This window comes from Natrix helvetica (assembly GCF_964273705.1).
Source record: "Natrix helvetica genome assembly, chromosome: 2".
Lineage (NCBI taxonomy): Eukaryota > Metazoa > Chordata > Lepidosauria > Squamata > Natricidae > Natrix > Natrix helvetica.
This window is the reverse complement of record NC_138552.1, coordinates 267036397-267045846: the sequence shown is the minus strand read 5'-3', so window position 1 is coordinate 267045846 and position 9450 is coordinate 267036397.

Below are 9450 nucleotides of genomic sequence, written 5' to 3'. Positions count from 1 at the left end.
CAGGTGTTAAAAAAGATATACAAGCGTACCAGTGTTGTTCCTGCTGAATTGAGCTTCCCTTCCACCTCACTTGAATAGTGACTGTTTCAGATACGAATAATGCTTCCTTCCTTCCTTCCTTGTTATGGCTGAAGCTTGTGGTTATAACAGGGCTCTCTAACTTCTTTGAATCCTGAACACATTTAGAATGTTAAATGCATCTTCTCCTCCTCTTTCCAACTGGCTGGTGTGAAGGGAGGATGTGTCCATTCACAAAAACAACTACAATAGGTCAAACTAGTCACAAAGCATCAATGAACAATAATATTCACAATCATTTTTTTTTCCCTGCTGGGAAAGTTAATTAACTTCCAAACAAAGCACTGGATTGCCGTCACTTGCCCATTCTATTTTTTAAAAAAAATAAAACATTTGGATTCTGTTTGTACGCCAGATGCATTCATGGATATATTTTTTAATCGTCTTGAATTACCTTGGGACTTTTCAGATTCCAGCTTCTACTTTTTACAATGCTTATTTATATATGAATATTAACTTATGTGGCAAAGAGCTTGGGAGGTGCCAAGAGAGCCTGGTCCTGTTGACTTTCATAAGGATTATTGGAGATTATCAGTGTTCATATTATTTATTACACTTAAAGACATAGGGCTGAGTGTAAAGGCACTTACTCTGATTTTCAGTGAATCTTGTCCAGATGATTGGTCCTGTAGGTGGGTGAAAGAAATCCTGTAAACATATCTTCATATCTGGATCAGGGAGATAGCAGTTCTAGACTGCAACATAGCTAGTCTGGATTTCCATATAGATAACATGATCTTGTGACCTTAATCAGAGCTTATTCTGATAATGGAACTAGGTTTTGGTTTGAATCATTGTGTTGATTGCTGTTTTGACCGAGGCTTCCCAGGAGCATGAAGCTTACTCCTTGTCCCAACAAAAAACCCTTTTATTAATGTACTGTGAATCTTTCAGGATTTACAGTCACAGACCTTATCTGATTTGGAGAGCTGACAAGCCAATATCTGCAAAACTTGGCAAGGAGTCTCGGAGAGTCACGAACCAATTAAGCAAACTAATTGTCTCCTGCAAACTCCACTCCCTTTTCGCTGCTCCTTTATTTCCTCTGGGAAGGCCATTCATCATCCACCTGTGGCCTTACTTCCAAGTTGACTCCTGTCCCTTAGCTGTTCCCTTTGTCTGGCAACTCTGCGCATGTGCACACTGGGAACAGGCTCCAGTTGTTTGTCTGCCTCACTGATGTCTGACCCTGAAGGCAGCTGATAACTGTTGGACGGCTGTGGCCCCCTCTCTGCCTCTGATGCAGAGCCCTCATCAGAGCCTTCCCCAGACTCCAGGACTGGCTCATGTTCCTCCCCAACCTCCTCACTGTCCGAATCTGCAACCAGCTCTGCTGGCCACTGGCAGGCCACAACAATTGCATCTGTTAACTATAAAGGCATTTGCCAATCAAATTTGACTCCTGGTGATTAGTTTTGTATCAACAATTTTCCACTGGTGCTTTTGGGAAATTCTTAAAAATTCTCTGCCCTAGCCTACAACATTGGGCTTTCCAAGTATTAACTAGCTCTGGTTGATCTTGTTTTGTTTTTTAATTACTTTTTTAAATATTTTTTTATTTTATTCAGAGAGTTAAGGTAAAATACAAACTCCCACCCACCCAAAAAAGTCTTTTTTTACAAATATATTATCCTCCCTCAGTTGAATATTAAATGTATTGCAATAATATTGGTTCCCCCCCCACCGTCTTGCAAAGCAGGCCCAAAATGTATAAACTACTATATCTACTTGCTATCAGTTTGACCTGCAATCCCTCTCCTATAAAAATACAAAGTAGTTAACAGGTGAACCAACAACAAAGCTAAACTTCAAAGCCCTCAATACAATACAATACAATACAATACAATACAATACAATACAATAGTAGAGTTGGAAGGGACCTTGGAGGTCTTCTAGTCCAACCCCCTGCCTAGGCAGGAAACCCTATACCGTTCCAGACAAATGGCTATCCAACATCTTCTTAAAGACTTCCAGTGTTGGGGCATTCACAACTTCTGGATGCAAGCTGTTCCACTGATTAATTGTTTTAACTGTCAGGAAGTTAACAATCTGTTAACAATCTTTTATTGTATTGAACTTGAAGAAAGATTACAATAGCTTCTTATCTACCATAAATCACCACGATAATTATCTCTGATCAGTCCAGGATAAAATATTCTTGTTTGATTCTTAATAGAATAACTAGGATTTTGGTTGAGAATTTTCCTAACAATTGTATCTCATACCCCAGAATTGTAAATCTCTTTGTTGATCCATATCCCCCAAAAAGTCCAGTCCAAATTGTTTACTAGTTATAATAAGACTATTTTCCAGTCATCATTGCCTTTAAGTTGGTGCATTGTAGACATAAGCAGTTCCTTTCAAAGACAGGGGACTAGCCGCAGAAAATATTTCTCACAATAAAGATTAAAGAAAAAAAGGAAATTTCCATCAAAAAATGTAAAAAATTAATATGTGTATATGTGTTATGTTTTTTATGCACGTTTTAAAATGTCTTGTTTGTTTTGTACTTTTTTCTTTCTTTGTTTTTAAATTGGCCTTAACTTTTTTAGAATAAAAGAAAAATAGATTTAAAAAAATTAAGACCAGAGCTTTTTAAAAGTTAAGAAAATGAGAAATCCCTGCAGTGAAATTCCAATGTGAATGACCGTTGTCTTACCTGAACGGTCGTTCTCATGGCGCTGCGGAGAGTCCAAGGATGGGTTAACACAGCCTGTTTGCCCATGGACTGAGTAGATTTTTCCCCTCTGGCCACGCCTCCTTTGCCTCTTCTGGCTCAGTTTTAAAAACGAGGTCTTGTCCGACGACGACGTCCTCAGCTCACACCTGTGTAAAGATACAAACTCGGAGCTAAACCATTACCCTGGGTGGGTCTTGGACTCTCCGCAGCGCCATGAGAACGACCGTTCAGGTAAGACAACGGTCATTCTCCATAGCGCTGCTTGGAGAGTCCAAGGATGGGACATGCCCAAGCTATGGTGTCCCAGGGCGGGAAGAAGTGACATTGTCCGGAGCCTCAATAACCTTCTGTAATACTCTACGGCCAAAGGAGGCTTCGGCAGAGGCAAAGGAATCGATCTTGTAGTTTCTAATGAAAGCCGTGGGAGACGCCCACGTGGCCGCTCTGCAAATGTCCAGAATAGATGCTTGAGTCGCCCAGGCCGCAGTCGTAGCCGCACTTCTGGTGGAGTGTGCCGTTACACGAGGTGGAACCGGCTTGTCCTGAAGGTCATATGTCATCTTAATGCAAGCCCGCAGCCACCGACCTATGGTTGAGGATGACACCTTGCGACCCAGCGAGCCTGGTTGAAAGGACACAAAGAAGGCCTCGGAGTGCCTGATGTCTTTAGTTCGTTTTGGTAGAGAAGATTAAACCTTCGCACGTCCAATTTGTGCCACCTGCGCTCCTTGGAGTGTTGAGGGCTGGGACAGAAATTCGGGAGGATAATCTCCTGAGACCTGTGAAAATGAGAATTCACCTTCGGCATGAAGGCGGGGTCTAACCGCAGGATGACCCTGTCTGGGTGAATGATGCATAGTTCTTCCTTGGCCGAGAAGGCCGCAATCTCAGATACCCTTCTGGCTGAAGTAATGGCTATGAGGAAGGCAGTCTTAAGAGTCAGATGTCGAAGGGAGACCTTCCTCAAAGGTTCGAAGGGAGCCGCTGTCAATGCCTGCAGGACAAGGGGTAGGTTCCAGGTCGGGTACCTGTGCACCACCTGGGGTCGAATGTTGTAGGCCCCCTTCAAGAAGCTCTTGACCTGAGGATGGTGACTCAGGGATTGAAGTTGGTGTCTGGCTAAGATGGTGGATAATGCAGCAACCTGGCGCCTGAGTGTGGCTGGCGCCAGTCCTTTGTCCAAGCCCTCTTGTAGGAAGTCCAATAACTGAGGGATGGACGCTTCCACACTGTCAATGTCCCATTGACTGCACCAGGAAGAAAAGGCGGCCCAAGTCGCGTCATAAATGCGAGTAGTGGCCGGACGTCTAGAAGCTTGGATAGTTTTAATGACGTTGTCTGAGAGGCTCTGGTCTTTCAGAAGCTGCCCCTCAAGTGCCAGACGGCTAACTGCAACCATTGGGGCTCTGGATGGTTGATGGCCCCCTGACGCAAGGATACCTGGTCTGGAGGAATCTTCCACGGTTGTTCCACAGACAGATCGACCAAATCCGCGAACCAGGATCTCCTGGGCCAATGTGGAGCCACCAGAATGAGCTCCGCCCCCTCCTTCAGCAACTTGTAGATCACCTGCGGGATCAGAGGGAGGGGCGGAAACGCGTAAAGAAGACCTGGAGGCCAGCTGGACCTCAGGGCATCCGTCCCCTCCGCTTGTGCTGACTTGTAGCGGGAGAAGAACCGCTGGAGCTGTGTGTTTGCCGCCGTGGCAAACAGGTCGACCTGTGGGAGACCAAACCTCCTTACCACCTGTGCGAACAGGTCCGGATGAAGTTGCCACTCCGAGTTGTCGATGGTCTGACGGCTCAGCCAATCCACACTCACGTTGCTGGTTCCGGAGATGTGATCCGCCCTCAGCGACGCTAAGTGGATCTCTGCCCATCGTCCTATGGCCTCCGCCTCTGACATGAGTCTTTTGGAGTGGGTCCCTCCTTGCCGGTTCACGTGAGCCTTTGTGGCCACATTGTCGGTCAGTAGCAGAACGTGGTGACCCTTCAGCTGTTCTGCAAATCTCCTCAGCGCAAGCCGGGCTGCCCTGAGCTCTAGCCAATTGATGCTCCGGGCTGCCTCCGCGCTGGACCACCTGCCTTGCGCCAACTGACCTTGGCAATGCGCCCCCCAACCATAGAGACTGGCGTCGGTCGTTACCACGATCCTGTCGGGTTCTCTGAATAGGCAGCCCTTCTCCACTGCTCGAGACTGCCACCAACCCAGAGACCGTGTCACTCTTGGTGGGATGCGAACTTTCCTGGTGGAGTTGCTGATCTTTGCTCTTTGCATTGGAAGCAAGAACCATTGCAGCTCCCTTGCATGAAGACGTGCCCAGGGAACTATGTTGAGGCAAGAAATCATGATCCCTAACAGTTGGGATAGTTGCACTACCTGCCAGGACCTGTTCCTGCGACACAACCGGATTCTGCTCCTGAGGTTGCGGATTCTTTCCGGAGACAGGGACACCTGGCAAGATACAGAGTCTATTATGGCGCCCAGGTGTTGTATGCGTGTGGCAGGAGTCAAGTTGCTTTTTTCCATGTTTACGGAAAAACCGTGGTCCTGTAAGGTGTGAACTGTGATGTTTACATCTCTCACCGCTTGTTGATGAGTCCTTGAGTGGATGATGATGTCGTCCAGATAGCACTCCAGGCGGACTGGAAGCTTGCGCAGGTGGGCCGCCACGGCTGCAAGAAGCTTCGTGAACGTTCTGGGTGCAGAAGAAAGTCCGAACGGAAGCGCCCTGTATTGGAAGTGCTTTCCGTTGAAACACAAGCGCAGGAACTTCCTGTGTGCGGGATGGATGGGTACATGCAGATACGCCTCCTTGAGATCGATGGAGGTGAGCAGATCCCCTTGTCGCATGCAGCTTAGGATTGACTGAAGAGACTGCATTTTGAAGCGCTTGTAGGCCAGATGTCTGTTCAGGCGCTTCAGATCTAAAATGGCCCTCCACCCCCCTGAATTCTTGGGGACCAGGAAGAGAATGGAATAGAACCCCCTCCCTTCCTGTTCTGGGGGAACTGACCCTATTGCGTTGATCTGCAGAAGATGCTCTATTTCTGCCTGCATGAGGGCCCTCTTTATAGGATTCTTGGATAGTGGGCAGCGAACAAAGGTCCGCGGAGGGGAGGATAGGAACTCCAAGGTTAGACCCCTCCTGATGGTATTTAAGACCCACTTGTCCGAGGTTGTTTCCTCCCAACGGTCTGCATAGAATTGCAGGCGGCCCCCGATGGGAGGAGACCCCAGACGGTCACTTCCCACGTCTAAACTGACGGTTGTGGGAACCCCCACGAAAGGGCTTCCGAAAGGACCCTTGATTGGGTTGTCTGCCCCTGGAAGAAAAGTTGTTTCGTTCCTGGGACCTGTCAGAGGACTGGTTAAACTGTCTTTGGGAGGAATAGGAAGAGGAGGAGGCCTGGGCACCTTCCTGTGCCCGAAAGGCCTGTTTCCTGAACGAGCCCTGACCTTTCCTGTCATGCTTCCTGAAGGTGGAAGGAAGAACCTTCCTCTTATCCTTTGTCTCAATTAGGAATTTCTCTAGGGAATCCCCAAAGAGGTTGTCCCCTTTGAATGGAGCTGAAGCCAGCTTCCACTTCGCCTTCATGTCCGCCTGCCAGTGCCGGAGCCAAAGCAGGCGGCGAGAAGTGATGTTAGACGCTAGTGCCCTGGAGGCGAATTTCGCTGCATGCAGGGATGCATCAGAGGCATATTCCACAGCCGTAATGATCTTGTTAAGATCATGGCGCCAACGAGATGCTTCAGATGGGGGCTGAGATCTGAGTTGGCGCAGCCATAATAGGGATGCCCTCGTAAAGAACGAGGCAGAAGTGGAGGTTTTGATCGCCCAGGCAGCCGCCTGGTGCGTTTTGAGACAAGCCTTTTCTGCCCTCTTATCTTCTGCCTTTAACCCTTCTAATAACTCGGCCGGGAGATTAGAATTAGAGGTCAGAGAGACCACAGGGGCATCCACTTCTGGAGGTTTCAATACATCCTCCAGCCTAGGTTCTAAGGGATACAGTTATTTGTCTGCGCCACTGGGGTTGGCCAGGGTACCTGGCTGAGCCCATTGGCGCTGGATAACTTCCATGAACATGTCAGGGACTGGTATCAGTTCTGGGTCAGGGGTTGTTTCGCTGAACAGCCCTGCCATGAGGTCTTGGGAAGTAGAGGGGACTTCCTTGTCCTTAGGTTTGGCACCAAGCTCAGTAGAGGCTCTGGCCTTGTGTAAAATGGCCTTGAATAAGGATGGCTTAAAGAGACCAGTGAAGGAGGGCTTGTCTGGAGGCATATCCTCATCCTCCGAGAGAGCAAAATCCTCAGCAGTCTCCTCCTCCCACGTAGACACCTCTGTGGTGATAGAAGTGCCCGGGGAATCGAGGACTCTGGTCCTCTTTTCCCCCAGGGGGTGAGCAGGCCTGGAGGCCTTGCCACCCCTGCCTTCCTGTAGTCTCATGGCTTCTACCACACCCTGGGAAATAGCCTGCGTGATGAGATCCCTCATTTCTGCTGACATAGTTGAGCCCTTGTCCTCTACAGGCCTAGATTGGTCATAGGCCTGTCCCCTGGCACCCCTAGGAGGATCTCTCTGATCCTCTGCATGAAAACAACATTGAAAGAGGGGATATCCTCCCTGACTGAAGAGCTAGGAGAACCTGGGTAACCCAGAGAGGCTGCAGGGGATCCTGACATGGAATCCCTATCACAGAAGGATGGAGATCTATCCCCCATTTCCTCCCCCTGCTCTATCTCCCTCTGAATGGGTGGGGAAGGAACTGGCCCAGCCTCACTTGGTAAGGGTGCAGAGGGAACCTGGGGCCTAGCAGACTTGTCCTTTAGGGAGTCCTGCCCCTTGTCCCCTTGAATTTTGGGGGCCTTGCTCCCAGCTGAAGAGTGGGAAGCTTTCCCCCCAGCGCCCTTGTTTCCCTTTCTCCCTTGGCCTGAGGGATCTGGCCTACTGCGCTTTGCAGATGGCCCTGCCAGCTCCTCCCTTCGCTCCAAACCTTCATCAGCCATCCTTGGTTGATCTTGAGTCGAAGAGGTCGCTGCTGAGGGAAGGGCAGTGGACGCTGGCCCGAGGGCTCCAGAAGCGTCTGCAGACTCAGATGGGAGGCTGGATCAGGCACCAGGACACTCCTTGCCGCTTCCCCTTAGGTGGCTGGGGAACTTCAGGCTTGCTGGAGACCCAGGCAAGCCCTCGCAATCCTCCGCGGCTGTCTGTTTGAGGCGGAGAGGCTCTGCTGCTTGCTGCTGCTTTCCGGTGGGTAGAATGCTCCAAAAAAATGGCCGCCGGCTCTTCTGCGCGCCAAAAGCCTCACTTAAGGTCCAGGCGCTTCCTATTGGCTGCAGCCGAAAAGCGCGCCAAAGCAGCGCTTTTCAAAATGGCCGCCGCTCTCCCGATCGGCAAAAGACGCCGCTTGGAGAAGCAAGGGCTTTTTTAAAAGCCTCCTCTCCAAAGCGACCGGGGAAACACGGGGATTGCCGTCCTTCCCTGCGCTCGCCAGCAGACGCCGGACAAGCGGCCTTGCTTGTTCCCCCAGCTGCGACTAAGCAGCTGTGGAACCGATCGCTGCCTCAGCCTTACTTTTGGAAATCTTCTTCTTGGTAAAAAATAGAAAAAAGGAAAATAAAAAGTCAAAATAATAAAATCTGGGGAAAAATCCTAATAACAACTTAATATTAACACATAAAATACTCTAAAAATACTATTGGAGAGCCCAGTCTATTTGCTCAAAGCTGAGAGTTCCCCAAAACTCGTCCTATCGGGCGGACTGAGTTTTTAAAACTGAGCCAGAAGAGGCAAAGGAGGCGTGGCCAGAGGGGAAAAATCTACTCAGTCCATGGGCAAACAGGCTGTGTTAACCCATCCTTGGACTCTCCAAGCAGCGCTATGGAGAATGTACCATATTTTTCAGAGTATAAGACACACCAAGATTTTGACAAGGCTAATTAAAAAAAAGTTTTTGCACTCTGCAGACCTCCCGAAAACGGCCCTGTTTTTTGTCAACAAAATGGCATGCATAGCCTTTAAGAGGCTTATAGAGTGCTTCTGGGGGCTGGGGCTTGGCGCAAAACAAGCAAAAATGGCCCATTTTAGCTCATTTTTGCCCTCCCAGCCCCCAGGAGCACCCTGGAAGCCTCCTAAAGGCTATGCATCACCATTTTTGCAAAGGGGTGGGGTTTCAGGAGGCTAAAAATGCTGTATTCGGTGTATAAGACGCACCCAGATTTTCACCCTCTTTTTGTGGGGGAAAAGGTGTGTCTTATACTCCAAAAATATGGTAAATCCAAACAAGTCACTTTCACTACCCAGAAAATGCCCATCAACTTCCATACAGAGAAAGCTGAAGTCAATCACAATGGCAGAATAAGAGAGTTAAAAAACGGCAAGGGATTGGACTAAATCAGCATTCAGCCAGTCTGTTAACTTTTAAAAGAAAGCTTGAGATAAAAAATTCAAAATGTGCAGTTAAAACAAAGGCATGCTTAAAAAAAAAAAAACCCCAAACGGCTGAAAGGAAAGATGGAGATCCGATTTTCCAATGGCTCCTTCTGGGAATTGCTCAAGATTCCTCTTCCCAGGTGACTCTGCAGTCATCCATGTGTCGGTTAGTTCCTAACTGTTCCCATTCAGATCTAGGGAGCAGGCTACCAAAGAACCAATATTGGCAGCAAATTCAGCTGTTTGTTGGCAAGAGAAA